The sequence below is a fragment of the Bos indicus genome, chromosome 27 (assembly GCF_029378745.1).
Source record: "Bos indicus isolate NIAB-ARS_2022 breed Sahiwal x Tharparkar chromosome 27, NIAB-ARS_B.indTharparkar_mat_pri_1.0, whole genome shotgun sequence".
Lineage (NCBI taxonomy): Eukaryota > Metazoa > Chordata > Mammalia > Artiodactyla > Bovidae > Bos > Bos indicus.
Genome location: NC_091786.1, coordinates 34076537 through 34102412, shown reverse-complemented (window position 1 = coordinate 34102412; position 25876 = coordinate 34076537). Strand labels below are relative to the sequence as shown.

General features: G+C 46.0%; 1 protein-coding gene across 4 annotated transcripts in view; it reads right to left on the bottom strand.

Moving 5' to 3' along the window:
- The window catches only part of PLEKHA2 (pleckstrin homology domain containing A2), an 80542-nt gene extending 55271 nt beyond the window's left edge, over positions 1–25271 (bottom strand). Inside the window, exons 1-2 of one of the 4 annotated variants that reach the window (XM_070781453.1) lie at positions 25134–25271; positions 23921–24076 (exon numbers count right to left, since the gene is read on the bottom strand). The gene's annotated coding sequence lies outside the window, so the exon portion shown is untranslated. Of the gene's footprint in view, positions 1–8041; positions 8209–8435; positions 8666–23920; positions 24077–25133 lie in introns of those variants that run through there. The other 3 variants (XM_070781450.1, XM_070781452.1, XM_070781451.1) reach the window with 3 other exon arrangements.
- Between the last annotated feature and the right edge of the window lie 605 nt (positions 25272–25876).

Sequence of the window (25876 nt, the reverse complement as noted above, 5' to 3'; positions counted from 1 at the left end):
ATTTCTAAAATTATTTCATCTGTTTACACTGCAGCCAGCAACATATTGTTACACTGCTGTAATCCTACATACACTCAATGTTCTTATTTTCAACTGTGGCTAGTTTAAATATATCATGACACCCAGGGAGGCAGAACATTTTCTCATGTTTGCTTCCTGCTTCATCTTCTTTCCTAGACTTTGTTTAATGCAAATCAAAATTATGTGTGCACACAATCAATTTCTCTTCCTCTCTCTCCCTTTCACACAGACACACACACACACACACACACACGTCAAACAAAACCAAAACATGGCTTCACATAATCCAAGTAAGAAAATAGTGGTTCATAATGAAAAGTAAAAGAGGCAAGTTTTACATGATCTAGATGTCTTGTAAGTTCCCAAGTATGTGCTGCAGGTGAAAATATGTTAAATATTTAATTCATGATAAAAGTGAAACTTTAGAAAGAAAGGGACTTTGCATGGAGTTTGCCTACTGATCAGCAGCAGAAAATGAGTTAAATGCCAACCTGGCCTAACCCGAGATTCCTGGCCAACACTTGCCCACTGATGAGATAAAGGTCAGGAGAAGCAGTTAACGGCTGCCCACCTTCCAGTGAGATGAGCGAATCGGGCAACACCCCTGTCCCAAACATCGCTCCACTGCTCCTTCCAGGGCACTGGGCTCCTTCACAGGAGGAGAGTCAAGCCAATAAAATCGTCCCCTAGGAACTGAGGCAACTGACATCTTTATCAGGCTCATTAATATATAACAGATAACTGGGACTTCCCTGGTGGTCCAGACTCCTCACTCCCAATGCAGGAGTGCTGGGTTCGATCCCTAATCAGGAAACCAGAGGACGGGTGCTGTAACTAAGGCCTGGCATGGCCAAATACATAAATATTTTTTAATTAAAAAAAATATATAATAGATCACTGGGACCAAGACCCCAAGAGAGTAAAACATGTCCCAGCAGAAGACTGATGCACCAGAGTGGGGAAGAAAAGTAAGAAGGCTGAAGCCGGAAACATATGACATCTACTTGAAGACACTGCCTAGAATTTTTACATACCCAGGACAGGAGTGGCAACCTTTCTGGAAAGAAACTTGGCAATATGAAACAAGAGAGCTAAAAACGTTCAGTTTATACCCTCTGACCCAATAATTCTACTTCCAGCATTCCATCCAAGTAAATAAACAAAGATGCAAATACAGATTAAAATAAAAAGATAGCAACTGCAACTGAATTTATAATGACAAAAAGTTGGAAATACCCTGAATGTTCCAATGATTAAGGAATAAGAAGTGACAGGATATTCACATAAGGAAATGCTGCACAATCTTTAAAAAACTATGTTTTCACATAATTTTAAATAAATAAGGGAAAAACCCACCATAAGTTTTAAGATACAATATCACAATTTAGAATATGAACCCAAGGCCTCTAAATATTGTTTTTATATTTCTGTGTTTGGATAGAAAAAGACTGACATCCAGACACTAAAATATTAGCAGCTATTATCCACAGGTCATGGGCAAATTTTATCTACATTTGTATGTTTTTCATATTTTCCAAATTTTTCTACAGGAAATGCATGTTACTTTATTTAGCAGGGAGGAAAGCTATTTAACTCCACACATACCCCCATCCCCAGCATAGAAGTTTTGAAGCTGAGAAAAAATTTCCCAATTCTCCAGAGTCCATAAAGAAGCAAAACCGTGCTTAAATTATAGCTCTCTTGGGACTTCTTGGTGTTTCAGAGTCTTAAATCTAATGAAGCCCTATTCTACCCATCACAACTGCTTAAAAGGTTGGTACCTACCCAGAGGGCTTTGGCGCCCTCCAGCCTAGTTGGGTTTCTTACTTCCTATTGCAACCTCCTCTAAGAGAGGCTCTTTCTTTCCCTTGTGGGTTTGGTTCTTTGCTCTCTGGTCTTCATAAAAGGAGCCCCTGTGCTGGGGGGTCAGCTGAAGATTCACAGCCAAGTCAGTGCCTTGCTCCTGCTGGCTGCTACACCCTCTTCGATACAGCCCGCCAAGTGCTCTGGGGAAGGGAAGCAGGGACCCCCAACAAAGACCCCCTCCAGTGGAATTTTCCTTCTTGAAATCTGGGAGATGGGAATGACGTGTTTAAATTAAATGTCTAGACAAATGAATGAAAAGATGGATAAACAGAGTTTTTTAAAGAAAAGCTAAAGAGCTATTAAGTCATGAAAGCTCTGGCTTACTGTACTGGATGTCTTATTTTTAAGATCACAAATTTGGGTTTGAAGATACAGGAAAAAAAAAAAAAAGAGGGAAATAAGGGAAACTCATCTGCCTGATTGGTCTGATACTTCTGAGATAAATACAAAAGACAGAAGTGATAACAGAGATAAAGCCTTAAACGGTACTGGTCCCAGGATGAAATAATCCACTATAAAACCTGCAGTTCAGAACTGAAAGAAAAAAAATACATTCATCCATCTGTACATTTGGAGATTTTTTCTTTCACGTGACTTGGTGTTAGCAGGACAGAGAATTCCAAGGATTCTCCTTCAGAAAAAAAGTCATGAAGGTGTTTCTTGACATGGAGGGGTAGGGCATGCAGTGAATATGTGCTGTCTTGTCACCCTCCAGGGTGGAAGCTGGGGACAGCAGCATCAGTGGTGAGCGAGAGGGACACCGCAGGAAATTGCTAAACTTCTACAGGAGAAAGTGAATCAGGAAATGACATCAGAGGTCTCAGCAAGGGCTGTAATGAGCAGACAGGAACTGGGGTGTGGAGTTCGAAAACGCTGGGCCAGGCAATCAGAGAGGTCGCCTGTGTTTCAATTCTCCAGCCTGCATCAGGGTGCATTGTGGAGGGCCCAGCAACACTCAGGGCCCCAGTAAAAACACAATAACAGCAATAATAACAACATAAGCAACATCTATTTGGCAACCCAGCCCTGAGACTGGGCCAAAGATTCCAACTTTGAAAGTGTGGGAACATCTATTTCCTATGGCTATAATATCACTGCATTCTGAAACTGTCATAAGAGCACATTCCAAATAGTCTGAGGCTGGAGAATAATGTGCAAGAGAAGGGAATGTCCTGAGAACACGTTCCCAGCGGAAGAACAGGCTGAGGAATGCAGACATCCACAGGAATGGGGAGGGGAGGAAAAGGTGCCCAGTCCCCAGTGGACCCGAGAACCCTGAATGGAGGCAAGAAACACTTGAGGAAAGTTTTCAGTGGGGGAAAAGTTCTGGGGGAAACGCAGAAATGACTGAATACTGATACTGAAAATGACAAAATATTTTACATACTCATGATCTCTCTGAACAACAGCCTCATCTCTGTTCAGAGAAAAAGTGGTTGCTGGATGGAGCTGGCAGGAAGCAAAGGTCTGCCTTTGACTCAAGGTTCCTAACCCCAGGGAATTCACGGCACTGGAAGCAGCCACGGGGTGGGGGGGGGGGGGGGGCTATAAATAGCCTATAGAAACTGAGATCTTCCACTTTCAGAATGTGACAGTCCCCCAGTTAGAAGATTCAACAGTTCAGTTTCGCTGTAGGGCTTCCTAATGGTAGCAGCAAAGAAAGCATCCTTATTTCTCCTAGGTACTAGCCTTTTGCAAGGTGCTGGGAGAGTATTAACAGCCTAAGCCTGCTAGTCTAAATGCCCTGGGCTCCATCCCTGGAAGCAGGGAAGAAGGAGGGGCTGGGTGTGGCCCAGAGGATATGCAGACGACAGCGATCAGTCAGTTAAGAGTGCATCTGATGAAACTCTTGCAAGAAGAGGGCGTGCTGACTTCACCGACATGCTAGGGTAAAGGGAAAGACCATGGGTCTCAGAGCCAGACAGCCGCGACTTAACTTTCCGGGGTCTGTTTCCTCGTGTGCAAAATGGAGAGAACTGCTGTACCGACTTCAAAGGCTGCCGTGTGGATTAAACGAAATAATGTGTGAAAAGTGCTTAACAGGAGGTCTGGTAAAGACGAACCACTGGGTAAATGTGTGTGTGGTGTGTGTGTGTGGTTGCATAGGTGTGGAGTGCCTAACAAATAGTATATGACTCCCATCACTAGTTTAAACAGGGCAGACAGCTGCCAGACCGACTCCGCCCCTCCAATATCAGTAAGCAAATCCAACTGGGAAAGCAGTGATGCTGGAATCTCTCACAAGGATTCAAACAAGCTGTCTCGTTTGAATGTTCTGCTCAGAGAACCATCATATTTCTCACCTATAAATTTCTCCAAGAAGTTATTGAAAAAAGTGCAAGAGATCCATGGGATCCATGTGGGCCAGGTCACCCAGCAGGTTCACAGACCCAGGCCTGCAATCGGGTGCCAGGAAAGGGACTCTGGAGCTGCCTCTTGCTCAGCCCGGGGAAGGGGGTGGGGTTGGGGAGGGGGGTATCATAGATGCTCTCTGCAAGTGGACAGCCAAACGGAGTCCGCACTGATGGGAGAGCGAGCCCTCACCTTTGCCCTTTAACTATCGTGTGTCTCAAGGAGAAGGGGACCTCACTTCCCACGCTCTTTATCTCAGCTGGCCAGCAGCACAAAGGTCGAGACCTGAAAGCCTGCTGCCGCCCTGGGCAGTGTGGAAGCTCCTGTCCCACCAGGCATGGATCTCCCCCACCTCCCCGGGAGAGAGAGCCCAATTCAGTCTTTAATCTTCTGCACGTCAATTTATCAGTGGGGGTCAAGGGTAAAGAAAAGGCTTCCAGGAGAGAGAGAAGTTATAAAGCCCAAAAGGGTGGATGGTTTTACCAGCAGGGACCAGGGGAGGGGAGAGCAGAGCAACTCAAGATTCGGAGTAAAGGTCAATGGAGTCTTCCAGTTACTGCCCCACCGCACCAATCACCAGCCCCTGTAGACCCATCCCTCCTACCCCATCGCCCCGCCCTGGCCAATTCCCTGGCTCAGTGATGAGCTTGTATCAGACAGAGCTAGCAGTCTTCTCTTGCTGTCACACTACAATATTTGCTCTGCTCTCTTCCTTTCCAAAGTCTAACAGATGGGACCACCAGAGTCCTCTCCAGCTCACCAAGATGCATGGAAAACTGAAAGTAAGGCGGCCCCAAGTGCTCACTCATGCTGACGCTGAAGCTCTAACACTTTGGCCACCTGATGCGAAGAGCCGACTCATTGGAAAAGACCCTGATGCCGGAAAAGATTGAGGGCAGGAGGGGAAAGGGATGACAGAGGATGAGATGGTTGGATGACATCACTGACTCGATGAACATGAGTTTGAGCAAACTCTGGGAGACAGTGAAGGACAGGGAAGCCTGGTGTGCTGCAGTCCATGGGGTTGCAAAGAGTCAGACACGACTGAGCAACTGAACAACAACTGCTGCTCACAGTGGAGGAGTAAAGAGGCAGGGAAAAGCAGCGCCCCAGCACCCAGACCATCTTTACCAAACTCCAGGACTATGCCAGCCGGAATAAGCAACACCACCATTTCAGGGAAACCAAAGAGATATTTACTGCACTGGGGCCACAGTGCCATCTAATGTGAGGGGCATCACCCACCTGTCTACCTGCCGCACAAAGAAGACCGGAGATCCACAAAGTGCCCGCTGAATGCACATCTGAAAACCATGCCCCTGCTGATCTGGGCTCCTTAGTGACCCAGCACTTACAGCAAATATCAGGCAAGCCAGCAGGCAGGCTGTTCAGAGGGGCTTGGGTGATGGCGCTGAGGCTTCGCCCTTCTCATTTTTTGCAGAATCTCTCCATAAGCACGCATCAACCAAAAGCAGCATATCTCCAGTATTTATTTTAACCTCGGGGGGAAATACTGGGCTGAGAACAGGTCAGCACACTATGATGACATGACGGGATTTGCAGGCCCCACTTCCTCATACAGAAGAGAGAAGCAAGCGCCAATGGCAAAAGAAAAGAAGGGTTGCAGACTCTCCACCAAAGGGCAGGTGGCCTCTTGATCCACACCCAGGTGATCACCCATCCACCTGTGAAGTGAGCAAGTCTCCCAGCAGTAGGAGTGCCACACACACTTGTCAAAAGCGGGGCTTAGGACTTCCCTGGGGGTCCAGAGGTTAAGAATCCACCTGCCAATGCCGGGGACACAGGTTCGATCCCTGGTCCTGGAAGATCCCACAGGCTGCGGGCCAACCGCACGCTACAACTACTGAGCCTGGGCTCTAGATGCTCCACAAGAAGGGAAGTCACCGCAGTGAGAAGCCCCGTACCACAACAAAGGGTAACCCCCACTCCCAGCAACCCAGTGCAGCCAAAAATAAATAAATAAAATATTTTAAAAATAAAGTATCAGCTATATATTGTCCATATGAGACTTAATTAAAAAAAAAAAAAAAAAAGCAGGGCTTACAAAGAGGGCAAAGGGCACTTAGGTCCAAAGGCAACATCCGAGATAAATCCTCACAAACCCGCTTGAACCAGTCCGAGGCACTTTCACACTGCGCTCTCCTCTTCCATTTGGACGGGGCACACAATTCCTGTGCTTGCAGTCAGTCACTCATTCATTCAACAAACATTTACTTAGCACCTAGCAGATGTCATACACCACCAGGCTGGCACAGAGTCTAGACTACAAGCTACGGCCAGTCACCTGCATTCAAGTGGCACACAACAGAGAAGGCTAATATATCTGAAAAAGGATGAAGGTTTTTTTTTTTTAAGCCTCTGGCTTCTTGGGCTTCCCTGGTTGCTCAGTAGTAAAGAATCTGCCTGCCAATACAGGAGACATGGGTTAGATCCCTGGTTGAAGAAGATCCCACATGGCACAGAGCAAGTAAGACCCTGCACCACAACCACTGAGCCTCTGCTCTAGAGCCGGGGAACCGCAACTACTGAAGCCCCTGCACCCTAGAGCCAGGACTCCCCAAGGAGAGGGGCCACCGAAATGGGAAGCCAACTAGAAGAGTAGCCACCCCCCACAATCTCCCCCATTGCCTAAACCAGAGGAAAGCCCTGGAAGCAAGGAAGACCCAGCACAAGCAAACATTAATTCCAAAAATTAATTAATCAATTAAAAAAATGTTTTAAAGCCTCTGGCTTCTCAAAGCACTCTGGATCTCTCTATTTTCACAATCTGCACTCTGTTTTAAATACTGGTGGATCTCCTCTGGCCTCCTCAGGTGGTAAGCCCCCTGAAGACAGAGGCTATCTTCTGTTCAGCACCGTCTTTGGTGTCTTAATTACCCAAAAAATACCATTGAATGTAACTGAAATAGAAAACAAACACTACTCTTCCCAGATCTTTGGCCTTACTGTTTCGGAAGGCTCTGCTCCCCAAGAAAGAAAGATGATGAAGCTTCAGAAAGGAGGAAAGCGGGGGGTGGGGCGGGGGTGGGGAGGGGTGGCTGACTTAGATATATTGAACACAACAGGAGTACAGTGTTGGAACTCCAGCCCAAGCGCACCCACCCCGCGGCAGCCCGAGGCGCCCCCTCCCCCTCCCCCTTCCTCCAGGAGCCACAGCTGGCGTCCCGGTGGAAGGCCTGTCCCCTCCCCCTGCTCCGCTGTTTGCTCTCCTCCGAAAATCCCCATTTGGAGTCCGAAAGAAAGACAGGGGGGTGGGAGGGGCGCGAGAGGAGTTAGAAGGGGAAGATGCACCAAGTAGGAAGGAAACCTCCCCGCGAGGGGCTGGGGGCAGGGCTGGCCTGGGGAGGAGATGTGACCGCCTCGAGAGAGATGGCCCGGCCGCGCCTCCTCTCTGGACGTGTCTGCACACTTTTCGTTCCTACACTGCCTCTCTTTTCTCTTTCCTCTTTTTTTTTTTTTTTTTAATTCGATGCATTAACAGTCTTTAGAACTGGAGCAGAAGAGGGAAGCGTGTAAGGTGGAGGGGAAGAAGTTGTTGAGACAGCCAGCCAGACCCCCTCGCCTGCTTTCCCCAATCTAGCACCCCACCTGCATTTTAGGGCCGTTTCCTCCAAATCACCCCAGAGCCCTCAGGTCCAGAAGCCCGAGAGCGCTCGGGCTGAGCCCACTGGGCAGGGGCGGGATCTCCCTGGAGAGGGTTCTAGGCCTGTCACGGAATCCGGCTAATAGGGGAAGAGAAAGATGCGTCTCCGAGGCCCCATCCGTGCCCCGGGGGACTTGCCTGGACGTCGTCCGCTTGCCTCCCCTACCTGCAGCCCGGGCAGTCGTTGCAGGGCGGGTACCCCAGCGCCAGAACCCGCCGAGAAGTTTCGCCGCTGCAAACGTGAGAAATCGCAGCTCGGCAGAACACCCGCCCCCACCCAGTCGGCGGCCCCACCCCCGCAGCCCGACCCCTGGCGGCGGCGACCTTGGCCACCCCGGACGCTCCCGAGGGCCGAAGGGGGTGGGGGGGGGGGCTACCCTGCGGGCTCCCCGGGGGCCATTGGAGGCGGCCGGGGGCGGTGGCGACCCGCCCCGGGGTCCTGGGTCCGCAGGTGGGCACCCCCCATCCGCCGCCCGGCCTCCCTGCCGGCCCTGGCGGTGCGCGCCCCGGCCGGCGCGGGTGCCCCACTTACCCCGCCGCGCAGGGCCGGGGCTCGGGCAGGGTGCGCGCGTTACATCCGGCTGGAAGCGCCTCTAGGGCCCGCCGGGCCGTCGCTCTCGGGGGGACGGAGGGGACGGGGGGTGGTCTCTGTCGCCGCCAAACTCTCGGGGGCCTCTGGCTCCTCCTGCTCTTCTCCCCCCGAGCCCTCACTCCCTCCTTCTCTCTCGTCTCTCGGCTCTTTTTTCCGGGTTAATTACGTTTCGCATTAAAGCAAAACCCAGCCCCGGATGTGAGTACAAAGCTCCGCCGAGCCCGCCGGGGGAGGAGAGGGGTGCCGGGGCTGCCAGGGGGGCGCGGCCGGGGGCGCGGACCTCGCGGGGGCGGGGAGCCCGGCGGCGGCCCCCAAGGCTGGGTGCGGGGATCACCCCCCCCCCCCACCCTCGCCCTCGCCCGCGGGGGCGGCCGCGCAGGTGGGACGCGGGCCGGGAAGCCAGCCTGGCGGAGGGAGGCCCTGCCTCGGACGCTGGGCAGCAGGTGTCCGAGTGGGAAGGGGGCCCGGGGATGAGAGCATCCTTGGGGGAGGGAGGTGAGCCAGAGCGCGGGCTCACTCTTGACTCCATTTCTTCTTCCCCAACCCCCTCCTCCAGAGACTTCAGGCGGTCCTCCGTCGGACCCCGAGTCTTTAGCCATCTGGGACCGCGGGGCTGAGGTTTAGGGTTAGGGTCGAAGCAAGTTATCTCAGCTCTCCCGGGTTGTCATGAATGAGCCCCAGGAGCCCGGTGGGGTCGCACGTTCTAAGGGTGCATAGGGGCTTTCTTCCGAGCGTGGCGCCAAGACGCCCTCCCAGCCCTCGGAGCTGGAGGGTGCTCTGGGGAAAAAAATGGGAAATCGACAAGCAGGTATGACGTCCTATTGCAGAGAGGGACCGAAGAGAACCCAAGGTGCCGGCGCAGCCTCTGCCTTATCTCGTTCGATCCACGCGGCCACCCTATGGGTATCAATCCCCTCCACGATGAGGAAACCGAGAGTCAGAGACGTTAAGTAACTTGCCCTGGGTCCCACGGCTACCAATGGCAGGTCTGTCAGGTTCTGACGCCAGCCTCGCACGGAGAAGACAGATAATTGAAATGTACGCGTTGTCAGGCGCCTAACATTCGAAGCCCAGAAACGCGGTGGATTCACCCCGGGATGGAGGACCTGGAGCTGCGATTTCTGGGGATTCGGATGCAGTTGCAGTTGATGAGGTCGGAGTCCTAATTGCAAAGCTTTGACTGAGGGGAGGGCCTAAGAAGACGTCGAGGCTCAAAGTCTGGCTGGGCGGGATTGCCGCAAAGGCTGGTCCGTGACCCAGAGATGCAGGGGAAAGACGGACTGTTAAAAGTCTCTGGGACCTGAGGCAGCAAAGCTTGGAGAAAGGGGTGGGGGCCAGCCAGATGAGCCGGGAGGCAGGCAGGATCAGGCAGAGCACACGCCCCGAAAACACCGGTGATGAAACCACACAAGTTTCCTCTTCCATTTTGATTGCCAAAGCAAAAATGAGCCTCCTCGCTCTCTCAGGTGTGAAAAAAGACTGTTTGCTTTAGAACATTTTGCTTTGAATGAGGAAGGAAAGGGGGACACAAGAGAAAGAGCATTTCCTTTGAAATAAATACATCAACATCTTTTTTGTTGTTGTTTTTTCTGCTCATGAAGATTTTTGCTAGTCACATACATTTCAGGCAAAGCGTATACTCCACAACCAGATGGCCTGGGTCTGAACACCAGCTCTGGAGCTTATTAGCTTTGATCTCAGAGCAAAGTGACAACCTTTCTTGGTCTTATTTTCTACATCTGGATGCTTGCAAAGAATAAATGAATTAACATTTGTAGAATGTTTGGATTACTGCGGAACGTGAGGTAGGTGCTATGAAAATGTTTTTTTAATTTAAAAATTAGATTACGGTTTTCAGCGTGAAAAGGAACAAAATTCCATCCAACTGCCAGCAAATCCAACTGGAACGGACAGTTTCCAGTGGGAGCAATGAGGGAAAAGTCTCCAGTTCCATGGTATGGTTTATATTAAAGCCCATAAAACTCTAGTCCCCCAGGGAGCTTGCCTGAGTCACTCATTCACAGAGCCGCAAATATTTCCTGAGCACTACTGTATTGGATGCCTGGGAGGCAAAGCTCTCTGAAAGGATGCAAGTGTCACTCAGAGGCTGAGGCAGCCTTGTATTGCTCCTGGAAGGGCCATGAAAATGGCACACAGTGAGAAAGTACCACCGCATGCACTGGTTCACTTGGGAGGAGGTCCTGGAAGGAGTTGGAAGCAGTTCTCAGGAAATAGGCCTGAGAACTGCTATCCAAAAATCTACAAGCAATAAATGCTGGAGACGGTGTGGAGAAAAGGGAACCCTCTTACACTATTGGTGGGAATGCAAACTAGTACAGCCACTATGGAGAACAGTGTGGAGATTCCTTAAAAAACTGGAAATAGAACTGCCATATGACCCAGCAATCCCACTGCTGGGCATACACACCAAGGAAACCAGAATTGAAAGAGACACGTGTACCCCAATGTTCATCCCAGCACTGTTTACAATAGCCAGGACATGGAAGCAACCTAGATGTCCATCAGCAGATGAATGGATAAGAAAGCTGTAGTACATATACACAATGGAGTATTACTCAGCCATTAAAAAGAATACATTTGAATCAGTTCTAATGAGGTGGATGAAACTGGAGCCTATTATACAGAGTGAAGTAAGTCAGAAAGAAAAACACCAATACAGTATACTAACACATATATATGGAATTTAGAAAGATGGTAATGATAACCCTGTATGCGAGATAGCAAAAGAGACACAGATGTATAGAACAGTCTTTTGGACTCTGTGGGAGAGGGCGAGGGTGGGATGGTTTGGGAGAATGGCATTGAAACATGTATATTACCATATGTGAAATGAATCACTAGTCCAGGTTGGATGCATAAGACAGGGTGCTCAGGGCTGGTGCACTGGGATGACCCTGAGGGATGGGATGGGGAGGGAGGTGGGAGGGGGGTTCAGGATGGGGGACACATGTACACACATGGAGGATTCATGTCAATGTATGGCAAAACCACTACAATATTGTAAAGTAATTAGCCTCCAACTAAGATAAATAAATTTATATTAAAAAAAAAAAAAAGAAATAGGCCTGAGAAGACCGGGGCAGTTTGACTCCGGTGATAGGCTAGGAGAAGGGTCACTGGTACACTTCCAGTGATGCTTCTCCTTCACTGGGAAGCCCCGTTTACTGCCAGACTTGTCCCTGGCCAGGACCTGGCCCCAGTCTGACTTCTGTATTTCTGGTGCTTCCTCAGAAGACCCCCATCACCTTCTACCATAGAGGCAAAGATGGTCAATTGAGTCTGAGCCCTGCTGTGGTCCATTGACCATCTCTGACACATTTTGAAAATATTTCCATTGACTGATTTTATGAGGTTTTTTTTTCAGTGCAATAAACAGCCCAGACATCTGAAAATGAGACTCTGCCTGTGGGGAAAGGAATGTCAGAAAGGGCCTTTCACAGCAGCGATTTCACTCCCCTGATGTGTCAGTGCAAATGAGGTTCAACAACTTGCTCAAGGTTTTGCAGCTGGTTAGTGGCAGAGATGTTTCTGGAACCCAGGGTGGAGAATCTTAGTATTGATACAGGAACCTTCCCATGACAATGGAGACTACTGGTCCAGAACCTACGAGTTTAAACAGAGAGTCTTATACTCTAGCCATTTATGCACTTTCTATTCATTTTCAGTGTTCACGGCTGGGTTACCAAGAGCCCTAACAACCTTCAGTGCTGAGCCAGGGCACCCTCCAGGGAACCGCATTGTTCTCTGTCCTTAAAGACACGCATTATATAAGGTACCAGGTTGCAGCTGGGGCCAGTGACTTCTGTTGGGGAAAGTGTGGGACTGAAGAGGCCAAGGTCAGTGGTTGATCTTGGTTCAGGCCGGTTCATTTTGCACAAAGATAAATTGCTCCAAGGCCATTGCACTTCTAATGCTAGCTGGTCATTTTGTAGAGTTGCTATTGGTTTCAGTAGCCAAGTACCATACATTTCTCGAAAGATAACTCAAACTACTATTGTTCTATTCAGTTCTATTCACTCAGCGAACAATTATCTGAACCTATTAACCATTTTTTCCTCCCATATAACTTGTGCTCAGTCACATCCAACACCTTGAGACCCTTTAGGCTGTAGCCCACCAGCTTGCTCTGTCCATGGGATTTCCCAGGCAAGAATACTGGAGTGGGTTGTCATTTCCTCCTCCAGGGGATCTTCCCAATCCTGGGACTGAACTCAAGCCTCCTGTGTCTCCTGCATTGCAGGTGGATTCTTTGCCAATGTGCCACCTGGGAAGCCAAGGAGAGATGTAGATTGCCCTCCCTTGGGCTGTCCACCAACTCCTGTCATGGTGTGGTCCACAGATGGAGAGGGGGCCAGCTGGCGAGTCAGAGCAGAGCAGGCAGCTCCAGTGTCTACAGGAAATTCAGTTTTACCTGCCACATCAAGGGTGACCCAAGGCTCCGCTGGGATAATGAGAGTGGATCAAGTGGGATCCATAGCCAAGGCAGGCCCTTGGGCCACATTGTTCAGTATGTGGGCTCTCTCATCCAGCTTATTCACAAAGAACTGGGGCTGGTCAGGGTTGCCTCTCCAGCGTCCCCCAGTAGGGCGCTGAGGATATTCCCGCTTCCAGTGCCCTCCTTTATGATAAAAAGCACATTGGTTCAGGCCTAGGCAGCTTCTTGGTGGTCTGTCCAGCTTTCTCAGTCTTTCAAGTTCCCCTCGAAGTGGTGGGTGAATCAGAACAGCCAAGAGTATATATGTCAAATAATACATTCGCTGCAGCATTGCTCATAATAGTGAAATTTGGAAATCACTGTCATATTCCTCAGTGAGGGACTGACCAGGTAAATACTGTTCAGTTCAGTCGCTCAGTCATGTCTGACTCTTTGCGACCCCATGAATCGCAGTACGACAGGCCTCCCTGTCCATCACCAACTCCCATAGTTCACCCAAACTCATGTGCATAGTCGGTGATGCCATCCAGCCATCTCATAGAACTAACACCCAAAAAACATGTCCTTCTCATTATAGGGGCCTGGAATGCAAAAGTGGGAAGTCAAGAAACACCCGGAGTAACAGGCCAGTTTGGCCTTGGAGTACAGAATGAAGCAGGGCAAAGGCTAATAGAGTTTTGCCAAGAGAACGCACTGGTCACAGCAAACACCCTCTTCCAACAACACAAGAGAAGACTCTATACATGGACATCACCAGATGGTCAACACTGAAATCAGACTGATTATATTCTTTGCAGCCAAAGATGGAGAAGCTCTATACAGTCATCAAAAACAAGACCGGGAACTGACTGTGGCTCAGATCATGAACTCCTTATTGCCAAATTCAGACTTAAATTGAAGAAAGTAGGGAAAACCACTAGACCACTCAGGTATGACCTAAATCAAATCCTTTATGATTACACAATGGATATGAGAAATAGATTTAAGGGACAAGATCTGACAGAGTGCCTGATGAACTATGGATGGAGGGTCATGACATTGTACAGGAGACAGGGATCAAGACTATCCCCATGGAAAAAAATTACTGTTACAACCACATAATTTTATACTGTGTTGTTGTTCAGTAGCTAAGTCATGCCTGACTCTTTGTGACCCCATAAACTGCAGCATGCCAGGCTTCTCTGTCCTTCACTATCTCCCGGAGTTAGCTCAAACTCATGCTCACTGACTCAGTGAAACCATCCAACCATCTCATCCTCTGTTGCCCCCTTCTCCTACTGCCCTCAATCTTTCCCAGCATTAGGGTCTTTTCCTATGAGTTGGCTCCTTGCATCAGGTGGCCAAAGTATTGGAGCTAAGATCTGACATGCCTCTTGGTCAAGAAAACATAAAACAGAAGCAACATTGTAACAAATTCAATACAGACTTTAAAAAATTGTCCACATCAAAAAAAAAAAAAAAAAAGAGCTAGTGGAGGTTTTTGAACAAGGTAGTCACACAATTAGAAGTGAATAAGCAGCAATTTCATAGTTTGTGGCTTCATGGTAACTGGTCTCTAACACCAAGCTACCACCAGGGATGTGACTCCTGACTCTCTCCCAAATGAGCTGTGTAGTCATGCACCAGATACCCTACTTTTCTGTATTTCTATAAAACAGAGAAGGTGGTGATAACACATAACCTATCTTATACCACTGTTGTTGAGATTCGGTGAGTTAATGTTCTTAGGGCACATGGTAATTGCTGAGAATGTCAGTTAAATTTTAACAGTTTCATACCTTTGGATTAAAATCTTTGCATTTCATTTTGAAACTTTTACTAAAAAGAGCTCACATTACATGACAAATTATTAGCTGTTCCTTCTTCACACTTTCACAGGATTATAGATAATCAATCCTGTTTTACACAGATGAAAGAATTTAGGTTTTTAAGGAGAGACACTCTTGGAATCACAGAGCCAGACATGAATTCTGAGTCTTGGTTCAGTGGTCCCCTAAGCTTTTTTGCTTAGCTCCAATCCTCAGCTTTGAGAACAGAAAAAGATAGAAGAACACTGGCAATTTCTGTTTATAGGATAAGGGAAAGAGTGGTAAGGGACATTAATAAAGTAAAATCAAAAGAGAGAAAACTTCTATGAAATGCCTGGAAGTGTGTATGTAAAATCAAATTTTATATACACAAGTGTATACATATTGATATGTGTGTATTACAGTGAATTATGCTGCCTCTCAAAATAAAACGTGTATGTTGAAGACCTAACTCACAATCTGACTGCATTTAGAGACAGAGCCTTTTAAGAAGTAGTTAAGGTTAACTGAGCTCATGAGGGTGAGGTCCTAATCCAACAGAACTGATAGCCATATAAGAAGAGGAAGCGATCTCGCCCTGTCTCCAGGGCACACAGAAAGGCCGTGTGAACACACAAGAGGGCAGCCATCTGCAATCCTAGAAGAGAGCTCTCGCCAGAGCCCAACCTAGCTGGCAACCCCCTCCCGGACTCCAGCCTCCAGAACGCTGAGAAAAGAAATTTCTGTTGTTTGAGCCACCCACTCTATAGTACTTCTTATGCTCATACATATAGAGAGAGACAGTACTTACGGACACATGCCAGAATTACTTCCCAGTGACAGAGTTTGGAAAACATTGCCATACTGTTAAATCTGACTCTAATATAAACTTCAAAACGAAGCGCCCATCCAGCCCCCAGAAATAACAGTCTCCTGGCCAAATGCACCATTCCTATTGATTCATGTGATGGCATTGTTTTTCCGTCAGTTTGAATAAAGGCAGTGCATGGCTGGGATTCCTGCATTCCCCGAGATTACAGGGAAAGAACTGGGTCTGTGGAATCAGAGAGAGAGAGAGAGAATGAATAGACAGACATTAGTACCTTAGGTTTGGATCCATGACCGTGCTTTGGTTCTATAGTTAACATATTTTTGCTTAGACTAGTTTCATAATTCATTTCCTCAGCACCAAGCCTACATGAGGGCTACAATTAGAAAATACTGGGGTGAAGGTGGTCAGAGTTGGTAGCTGGAATAAACTCTGTCCGGTTTATTCCAAGAGATGCCTGTGGTGGTCAGTGAACCGGATTGGCTATTACCTCAGTGATTCTCAACACAAGCTGGTGATTACAAAACAAAGAAAATCAAACAGGATATTTGGACAGATGGATTTATGTCCTTCCATTATTTTGTTATTAGGAAATACATGCACGCCGTACAAAGTTCAAAAGGGACAAAAGAGGAAGGATGAACAAATATTTTATTCTAAAAAGTCTTTTTTTTCCTGAACTTTCCAAGTATTCTTCCCTAAGCATGTATTATTTTATGATTATGGGGAAAAATGTTACTTTTATAGGCAAATAACTAGCTTTTAATTTAAAAATACCGCAGACATCTTATAGTTGCTTTGTGACTAAAAAAACTAACTTTATCTTCAACTTAAAAATACTTGTGAGTCCATGGATGTATTTTTCAAGAAATTTTAGCCAATTTTGTATCCGTTCACATTAAAACTCCTGCCACTGGAAAAGATATATGAAACCTGACTGGCAGTTTGAACCTCCAGACCTGTGAAGTTCAGTGTGAGTCACCGGAGACAGGTAATTTACTAAGGAATCTTCTTTCAAATTTCACCATAATTTGTACAATGACTCCACATGTCTGTCAAACTTTGTTAAAATTAAGTGTAATACTAGGCTGGAGAGTTAAACCCAGTTCAGCTTCATTCCGTCATTTAGTAATTAAACAATAACAAGCTAAATTTATCCTTACACATAATACCTAATGACAGTTTGGATGTTCTAATTGGATAAGTGGCCAAATGCTCCCTCCAGCATCTGATGTCAGAAGATGTCACAGTGCTGGCTGGCTGCCAGACATATCAGGAACATGGTCTTGACCTGGAGGTCACTTTCTGGCAACTTCAGTCTCTGGAAGAGCACTCTGAACCGGAAGATAAGAGAGAAAGAGCCTCTGAATAGCCAAGTCCCTGTGTCTTCACGGAGATGCTTTTTTTAGGCTTGCTTATTGATTCTGGCTGAAGATCTAATTTCAAAAGGTCCAGTTATGTGGTTTCCCAGTCCTCAGTGGACTAGAAACCAAGAAAATAGAAAAGCTTTTGGAGATGGAGAGGGCCGGGGGAGGGAAAAATGACTTTATTCAGTTCATTCCTCTCTCTGTAAATGGATTACTTGACAACAACAAAGGAGAGAGAGAAAAGTTAATAAGCATTCCCCGAAGTTATATGTGCCCAAGACAATCTTCATCACTTTTGGTGATGACTTTGGGGTAGGAAAAAGTGGTTGAACTGTGATGGGCGCCTTGATTTTAGGTGAGAAGTTTCATAGTTTTGCTAGTAAGAGTGGTGAACTCGAGATCATTTCTGAGGTGGTTAAGAGAGGACAGGATTCATTCATGCTCTTGTATATTTTTAAAACATTATATCATGTGCATTATGTTTCTTTTGCTTAGTAATATACTTTTTCAAATTATTTAATGCCCCTACAAAAGACTTTAAAGTAAAAGTACATGAAAAGAAAATTGTACAAATTAAAATATGGAAGACCAGGAACCATAAAACTCTAGAAGAAAACATGGGTAAGTTCCTTGACATTGGTCTTGGAAATTATTCTTGTTGGATTTGATACCAAAAGCAACAAAAGGCAACAGAAGCAAAAACAAACAAACGGCGCTGCACCAAACTAAAATTCTTCTGTCCCGGAAGAAAGCAAAGGAAAGAAAACCATCAACAAGATGAAAAGGGACCCTACAGAATGGGAGGAAATGTTACAAATCATATATCTGATAAGGGGTTAATATCCAAAATATATAAAGAAGTCATGTAACTCAACAACAAGGAAAAAACCAACAATCTGATTTTTTAAATAGGCAGAAGAGCTGAATAGACATTTTTCCAAAGAAGATATACAGACAGCTGACGGGTACCTGAAGGGATGCTCGGCATCATTCACCAGTGGGGAAATGCAAGTCACAACCACAATGAATATCACTTCACATGAATAAAGATGGCTTTTATCAAAAAGACAGCAAAGGAGAAGTCAGCAAGATGTGGAGAAAAGGGAACCCTTGGGCCCTGTTGGAATGCAAATTGGTGTAGCCACTATGGAAAACAGTATGGAGGTTCCTCAAAAAATTAAAAATAGAACAACCGTATGATCCAGCAGTTCCACTTCTGTGTATATATCAGAAAGAAACAAAATCACTATCTCAAAAAAGATATCTGCACTCCCAGGTTCATTGCAGCATTATTCACCATAGCTAAGACAGAGAAACAAACTCAGTGCCCACTGACAGATGACTAGATAAGGAAAACGTGACATATATTCAATGAAATACCCTTCAGCCATAAAGAAGGAAATCCTGCCATTTGCAACAACATGGGTGGACCTTGAAGGCATTATACTAAGTGAAGTAAGACAGAGGAAAAACAGATTCTGTACGCACTCGCTTATATGTGGAATCTAAAAACCCCTGAACTTACAGAAACAGAGAACAGATTGGTGGTCGCCAGAGGCGAGTGGTGGGAGCTGGGGGTGGGGGTCGATGTAGGGGGAGAGAAGGTGGTCAAAAGGTGCAAATTTCCAGTTATAAGATAAATCAGTTCTGGGGCTGGATTGTACAGCATGGTAACTATAGCTAACTGTACCACATTGTGTATTTGAAAGTGAATACAAGAGTAGGTCTCAATGTGTACATCACAGAAAGAACTATCATTTACTCTTCTGTTCTGATGTGAATAACAGTGCTTCTCAAATTTGAAACTATCACAACATTGTTAAATGACTATGTTGTTGTTCAGTCGCTAAGTCACGTCTGACTCTTTGCAATCCCATGGACTGTGACTCCTCTGTCTTCGACTATCCCCCAGAGTTTGCTCAAATTCATGTCTATTGAGTCAGTGATGCTACCGAACCATCTCATCCTCTGCAGCCCCTTCTCCTCCCGCCCTCAGGCTTTCCCAGCATCAGGGTCTTTTCCAATGAGTCAGCTCTTTGCATCAGGTGGCCAAAGTATTGGCGCTTCAGCTTCAGCAACAGCTCTTCCAATGAATGTTCAGGGTAGATTTGCTTTAGGATTGACTGGTTGGATCTCCTTGCAGTCCAAGGGACTCTCAGGAGTCTTCTCTAGCACCACAATTCAAAAGCATCAATTCATTGTTGCCCAGCCTTCTTTATGGTCCAACTCTCACATCTCTACATGACTACTGAAGAAACCATAGCTTTGACTAGATGGACTTTTGTCAGCAAAGTGGTGTCTCTGCTTTTTAATACACTGTCTACGTTTGTCATAGCTTTTCTTCCAAGGAGCAGCATCTTTTATTTTTATGGCTGCAGTCACCATCCACGGTGATTTTGGAGCCCAAGAAAAGAAAAGTAACTGCTTCTACTTTTTCCCTTTTATTTGCCATGAAATGATGGAACCAGATGCCATGATCTTAGTTTTTCAGCACTGAGTTTCAAGTCAACTTTTTCACTCTCCTCTTTCACCCTTATCAAGAGGCTCTTTAGTTCCTCATTTCTCCCCAACTTCAACTGCTCCAGTCCCTATGACTGAGCTTCTCCATGTGGATTTCCTCTGCCATATGGACATATGGTTGCTTCCATTCTTTTTTTTTTTTTTTTTGCCTCCCTTAAAAAGAAAATCCACCAGAACCTTGGCTGCTATTTGAGGTAGTCAGTCTTCTATGAGGGGTTCACATCAGGGTCTGTTAGATGACTTCAATTAGTTACTATCCAGGACTGCGGCGGCTCCCCTATACTCAGAAGGTGACAAGCAAGCATTAGAGTAGAAGTCAAGTCTGTTAGAATGTAGCTTTGTAATTACATGTTACTGAGTACACCATGAGTCAAACCATGGCCAATGAAAAGTAACTGCATATTCTTGAAATAGTTCCGTGGTGAGCTCCAGGGGCTGGTTTATTTTTGGTTTCTCCAATTTAAGCCCTTGTATCATGACCCTGCAACTACCACCCAGTTCAGAGTAGAAGGGCAGCGTGATGGGGAACCAAGAACTTGGGACCAGGAATCCTCTGAAATTTTAGTAAAATGATGCTGACATGTTTTATTGTTTAAAGTTATAAAGTGTCTAGAAATGTAAGTATTATGAGCAGAAATGGCAGGGAGACAATGATATAAAACAGTGATCAAACTTCTTCACCAACACCCGCTAAAAATTGCTGGAGGACTTCCCTGGTGGGCCAGTGTTTACGAATCCACATGCCATTGCAGGAGACGCAGGTTCAATCTCTGGTCCAAGAGGATGCCACATGTCAAGGGGCAGCTGGGCCAGGACTGGGCAACTACTGAGCCCTTGTGCCTACAGCCTGTGCTCCACAACAACAGAAGCCACGACAGGAGAAGCCCTCTCACAGCAACTGGAGAGTAGCCCCTGTTCACTGCAACTAGAGAAAACCCACTTACCGAAAAAAGACCCAGCACAGCCAAAAAGAAAATAAATAAGTTAACATTAATTTTTTAAATGCTGGAAAACTATGTATCCCTACACACATTTTTAAGTTGACATTTGTAACTTTTAATCACAAGTTTGAGTGATTGTAAAAAATGTGTTCTGCCAATTGTTAATTAACATAGGATATTTTTAAATGAAACTGTCATATCACTCTTTTTAAAGGTATCCAATAGAAATCAAGTATCATAGTAACTTGACACTGCCATTCCTTTTTAGAAAAGAAAAAGTAGCTCTTTAACAGTCGGAGATGTTAAATTTTTCCCTTTCCTCCTTAAACTCTATTTTCATTCCACTTCTAGAGAAGTTTATCCAAATGTCATATATTTTTGATATCTTTTATTACTTTAACATCTATTATTTGGACATCTCTTTCTGATTATCCCATCCCATTTTCTGAAACAAAAATGCCTCTATAAATTGATTTTACAATTTAGAAATTAAAACTATCCTGCGACCTTCAGGCTCCAAGTGTGAAGACATTTTTTTGGAGACTAACTCACCATTGCCATAATTTGTAACAAGATAAATATACATGTCACTGATCACTAAACATGAAGCAGTAGAATGTTACTGGAAATTATTCTCTTAATGAGATGGATGAGGATGAATTTTAAAATATGTTATTTTTATATATTTACATATGTATGTAATTAGTTCAAATATTCATCAATTAATATTACTTGGTGCAAGAATGAGCAGGTATAGCACCAATACGATCCCTATTTCTTATTTTCATGCACTGAGGAAACTTGTTGACCTGAACAAATAGATGGGGCTGTATGGAGTTTTGTTACAGCAGTGTTTAGGGTTAATCAGAAGAAAGGCTTCAGAGCAGGGTCTGTTATGACTGAGTGAACACAAACCCTGTGCAAAGATTTCCAGCCAGTTCAGCTTTGCTAGGGGACTTAAAATCTGTTTTCATGTCATCAGAGCACTGTTCACAATAGCTAAGAGACGGAAGCAACCTAAATGTCCTCCAACAGAGGAATGGATAAAGAAGATGTAGTACATACATACAGTGGAGTTTTACTGTGTGTGTGTACTCGGCCATTAAAAATAATGAAATAAGGCCACGTGCAACAACATGGATGGACTTAGAGACTGTCATGCAGAGTGAGATAAGTCAGACAGGGAAGGAGAAGTATTGTATGACGTCCTTTATACGTGGAATCTTAAAAAGACATGATACAGAACAGAAGCAGACTCACAGACTTAGAGAACAAACTTATGGGAAGGGTGGGGGAAAGGAGAGTTAGGGAGTTTAGAATCAACATGGGCACATTGCTGGATTTAAAACGGATAACCAACAAGGACCTACTGTGTAGCACAGAGAACTCTGCTCAATGTTATGTGGCAGCCTAGATGGGCGGGGAGTTTTGGGGGAGAATACATGTATGTGTATGGCTGAGTCCCTATCCCGTCCGCCTGAAACAATCACAACATTGTTAATAGGCTATAACTCTAATATAAAATTAAAAGTTTATAAAAAAACAAAAGGAAATCTGCTTTTCAGCAGAGCTGAATTTGGCAGTGTTGCTCAATTTTTTGACTCCTTCGAACTGTAGGTCAGCCATCACTTCCAAAATTACTCTGTGGGGGAGGTTGGGGGGAGCATATGGCAACTCTCTGTACTGTCTGCTCAGTTCTCCTGCAAACCTGAAACTGCTCTTAAAAATAAAGTCTTCTTTTTTTTTAATTACTATAATGATCTATCAGTGGTCAACTCAGTTAGGATTTTTTCTTCCAAGTTTTACAGAAGATCATACATTGGAAGCCACCTACCTTGCAAAGTGACTTGCACCTCAGTTACAAAGGCTTTTGCTTTCTCAACGCAAACACCGATGTTTATTTTGACCGTGGAGAGTGGCATGTGGGATCTTAGTTTCTGAACCAGGAATGGAACCCATGTCCCCCGCAGTGGAAGCAAGAAGTCTTACCCACTAGATCACCAGTGAAGTCCCTCATCCTATTTTTATTTTAACGTTTTTTCAAAAGTAATTATTTTGCTTATTGGTTATCTATTTTAAATACAGCAGTGCAAACAGAGATATTTTTACTCACCCCCTGTCTCCACCCTGGAGGTTTTTACAACAAAGGGCAATGCCTTTGTTTCCTTTTTTAGAAGAGAGAGAAGGCTGGTGTGAAAGGGCAGGTGGGAGCAGAGACAGATGGGCAGGCGCACATGAGACCTGGCTGTCTATCCATCTCCAGGAGATGGAGAAACTGATTCTCCTAAGACTGAGTCCTGTGGGGGCCGGTCCTTTAAACACCACCCAGGGGAGGTGACTTAAGTGTGTTGTTGCTCAGTCATGTCCGACTCTTTGTGACCCTATGGACTGTAGCCCACCAGGCTCCGCCATCCATGGGATTTTCTAGCCAAGAATACTGGAATGGGTTGCCATGCCCTCCTCCAGGGGATCTTCCCAACCCAAGGATCGAACTGCATGTCCTGCATTGCAGGCGGATTCTTTACCATCTGAGCTACCAAGGTGACTTAAGAACTACCTCAAATACACAGAATTGTAACATCAGACTTTTAGTAACGTATCCGCTGTTTGTCTGAAATTCAAATCGAACTGCAGGTCTAGTATCTATGGTCTACCTGGCAACCCTTCCTCATCGTAATCATCCATTTTCAGAGATGAGAGAAACTGAGACCTGAAAAGAACAAAGTACCAAGGATCTTTTATTGCTCCCTCCTCCGAATTCTCAAATACAGCTGATGTTTTCTCGCCTCTCATCACAGGGCCCATGCTTATCTGTCGCTCCTACGGTGATCCTATCCTCCTTACCCAGAGCAAAAACAACAACAATAACAAAACAAGCTATGATATGCATGAAAGGACAGAAGCTGTCGGGGGAAACTGAGACCAGGAACTGTCTTGAGAGAAGCAGAGAGAGCGTGTGGGTACAGTGTGGGCGAAACATCTCTGCCCCATCACCTCAAAAACAGTGGCCAAAAAAAGGAGAGGGCATATAAAAAGACTGCTTTCAGGGCAGACACCAAAGTCATATGAAATTTGTAAATATTCCCCATCACAGGCTAACCCGTGGATACATAACAGAAAACATCATTCAAGTCCAGCTGCGAGTCTGATCACCTTTGCCATACATCATCCTGAGCTGCTTCTTAGGAAAGATACTGATCAAGCCTTTCATTTTTTTTCTTTCCCCTTCTGTTCTGTTTACTATCACTGCCTTCTCTCACTCCCCTCCCATCTCCCAAGCACCAAAAATAATTTGAATTTCGAACCTCTTTTTGGCCTTCCTGTGGGTGTGGGAGGACCTCCCTTGAGAATTGGTCTGGATCTAGGTGGTGGCATCCAGAATTTAGCAGCACCTCTGTCCGTACCCCACTCCCGCCTCCCTTTCTCAACACTCGGGGTGTTCGGGTGCCTTCACCCACCCCCCAAACCTTCTCTATCTCATCGTTAGTGAGAGGAGCCCCTCAGGAATCTCCGGCCTTCACTTACCTGCCCTGGTTTGGGAAGAACAAGGCTCCTTGCACAAGAAAGCCAGCTTCTCATCAACTGTAGGAAGCCACCTCCACATGGCCAAGGAGCAAGGTGATAGTGATAAGGAGGGAGGCCAGACCTGAGCCCCTCGGTTCAAGAGACCCAAGCAATTTCCTGTTTCAGAGACAGTTTTAAAAACGGAAAAACTGATTAAATTCATAGAGGAGAGTGTGTGTGTGCTTCCCTCTCCCCCAGTCACCCCCGTGACCCCTTGACCTTTCTCTGGGGAACAGCTGATCTGCTTTTCTAAAAAATCTCTCTAGGGACTTCCCTGGTGGCTGAGTAGTTCAGACTTCAGCTTCCACTGCAGGGAACACGGGTTCGATCCCTGATTGGGGAACTAAGATCCCACACGCTGTGTGGTGTGGTCAAAAAAAATAAAAAAAAAAAAATCTCTCTAGGTCTAACCCCAGCCCCTCCCTGGCCCTCTGTGCTCACAGTCGTTCCTTAGCTGGTGTCTCAATACCCTGGTACATTTTTGTTACAAGAATAAGGAAAGGGGGGTGGGGGAATGAGAAGGAGAAAAGGGCATGAGTTTTTTTGTAGTTTGGGACAGTTTTCGGTCAATGTTTTCATGACTTGTTTCTTCTCCCCTGTCTCTTTCCAAGCTGAAGACAGCACTCAGAAACACTGCTAGTTACCTGCGGGATGTTCTTTTCTTTCTCTGGTCCAACCTGAGATGCTCTTCCTGGATTTGGAGTTGGGAGGGAGGAGATGAGAGGGGTGATGTGCAGGGATGAAGAGCCAGTTTCAGGCACCAACCAGAGCCCCTGCTTTCGGTTCTGCAGAAAGCAGGGGCTCAGTGGACTCTGAGACTGTGGACGCTGAGCCCAGGATGGTGGGCACTCAGGTGCCTGGCCAAGGAGGAGAGAGGGCTCACCTCTCCCCTAGAGAGAGATGAGAGAGAAGGAGGAAGGGGGGAGATTGAGAAAGGAGGAAAGAAAGAAAAGGGGAAAAAATAAGGAAGAAAGAAAGGAGGAAGAGACAGAGGGAGGGCAAATTGTATATTCCTCTATTTTGACAGCTTCCTTATATTAAAATGGGTAATGATAATGCCCCACACACAGTGTTACTGTAAGGAATAAATAAAATGAAAGTATGGTAGTACAGGGCCTGATGTACAGTAGATGCTAAATTAATTTCATTGAGCATAAAGGACATATACACTTACCTTGTGTTTTCTTAGCTGTTTGCCTTCCCTCACTGGACTCTGAATGTCTTACTCATTTCCTCTGTCTGTGACAGGCTTCCCAGGTGGCTCAGTGGTAAAGAATCTGCCTGCCAATGCAGGAGATGAAGGTTCATTCCCTGGGTCGGGAAGATCCCCTGGAGTAGGAAATGGCAACCCATTCCGGTATTCTTGCCTGGAGAATTCCATGGGCGGAGAAGCCTTGTGGGTTACAGTCCAAGGGGTCGAAAAGAGTCAGACACGACTGAGTGACTGAGCATGCACATACTCCGTCTACCTATGACAGTGCCTGGAATATAGTAGACAATATATATTTTTAAATTAATTCATCAACTAATTAATACCCAGTCCCATCCTCACCTGGCCCTGTTTGCCCTGCTGGTCAAGAATATACTCTTCGCCCTCTTTCCCTATGCTCCCTGGACCACCATTCTGAAACTTAAACTCTGAACAAAGGTTGTCGGACCTGTAGTGGATGAAATGCCAGTACCCCACTTCCTAAAAATACCAAAGAGTTTTCTCAGCAAGCACAGGAAGGCAAGAGATTCAGAAGCGCAGACTGTGGGTTGTTGATATTTCTAAATCCACTGCAGAACCATGATGTGTTCAAATTAAAGCCAGAGTCCAAGGTGCTGTTTATATTCAAAGTATTATATTTTAAAGAGCAGAGGACATCAGCCTTCCCAACACATTCAAAGAGGGAGGAACAGCATTCTAAGAGAGAG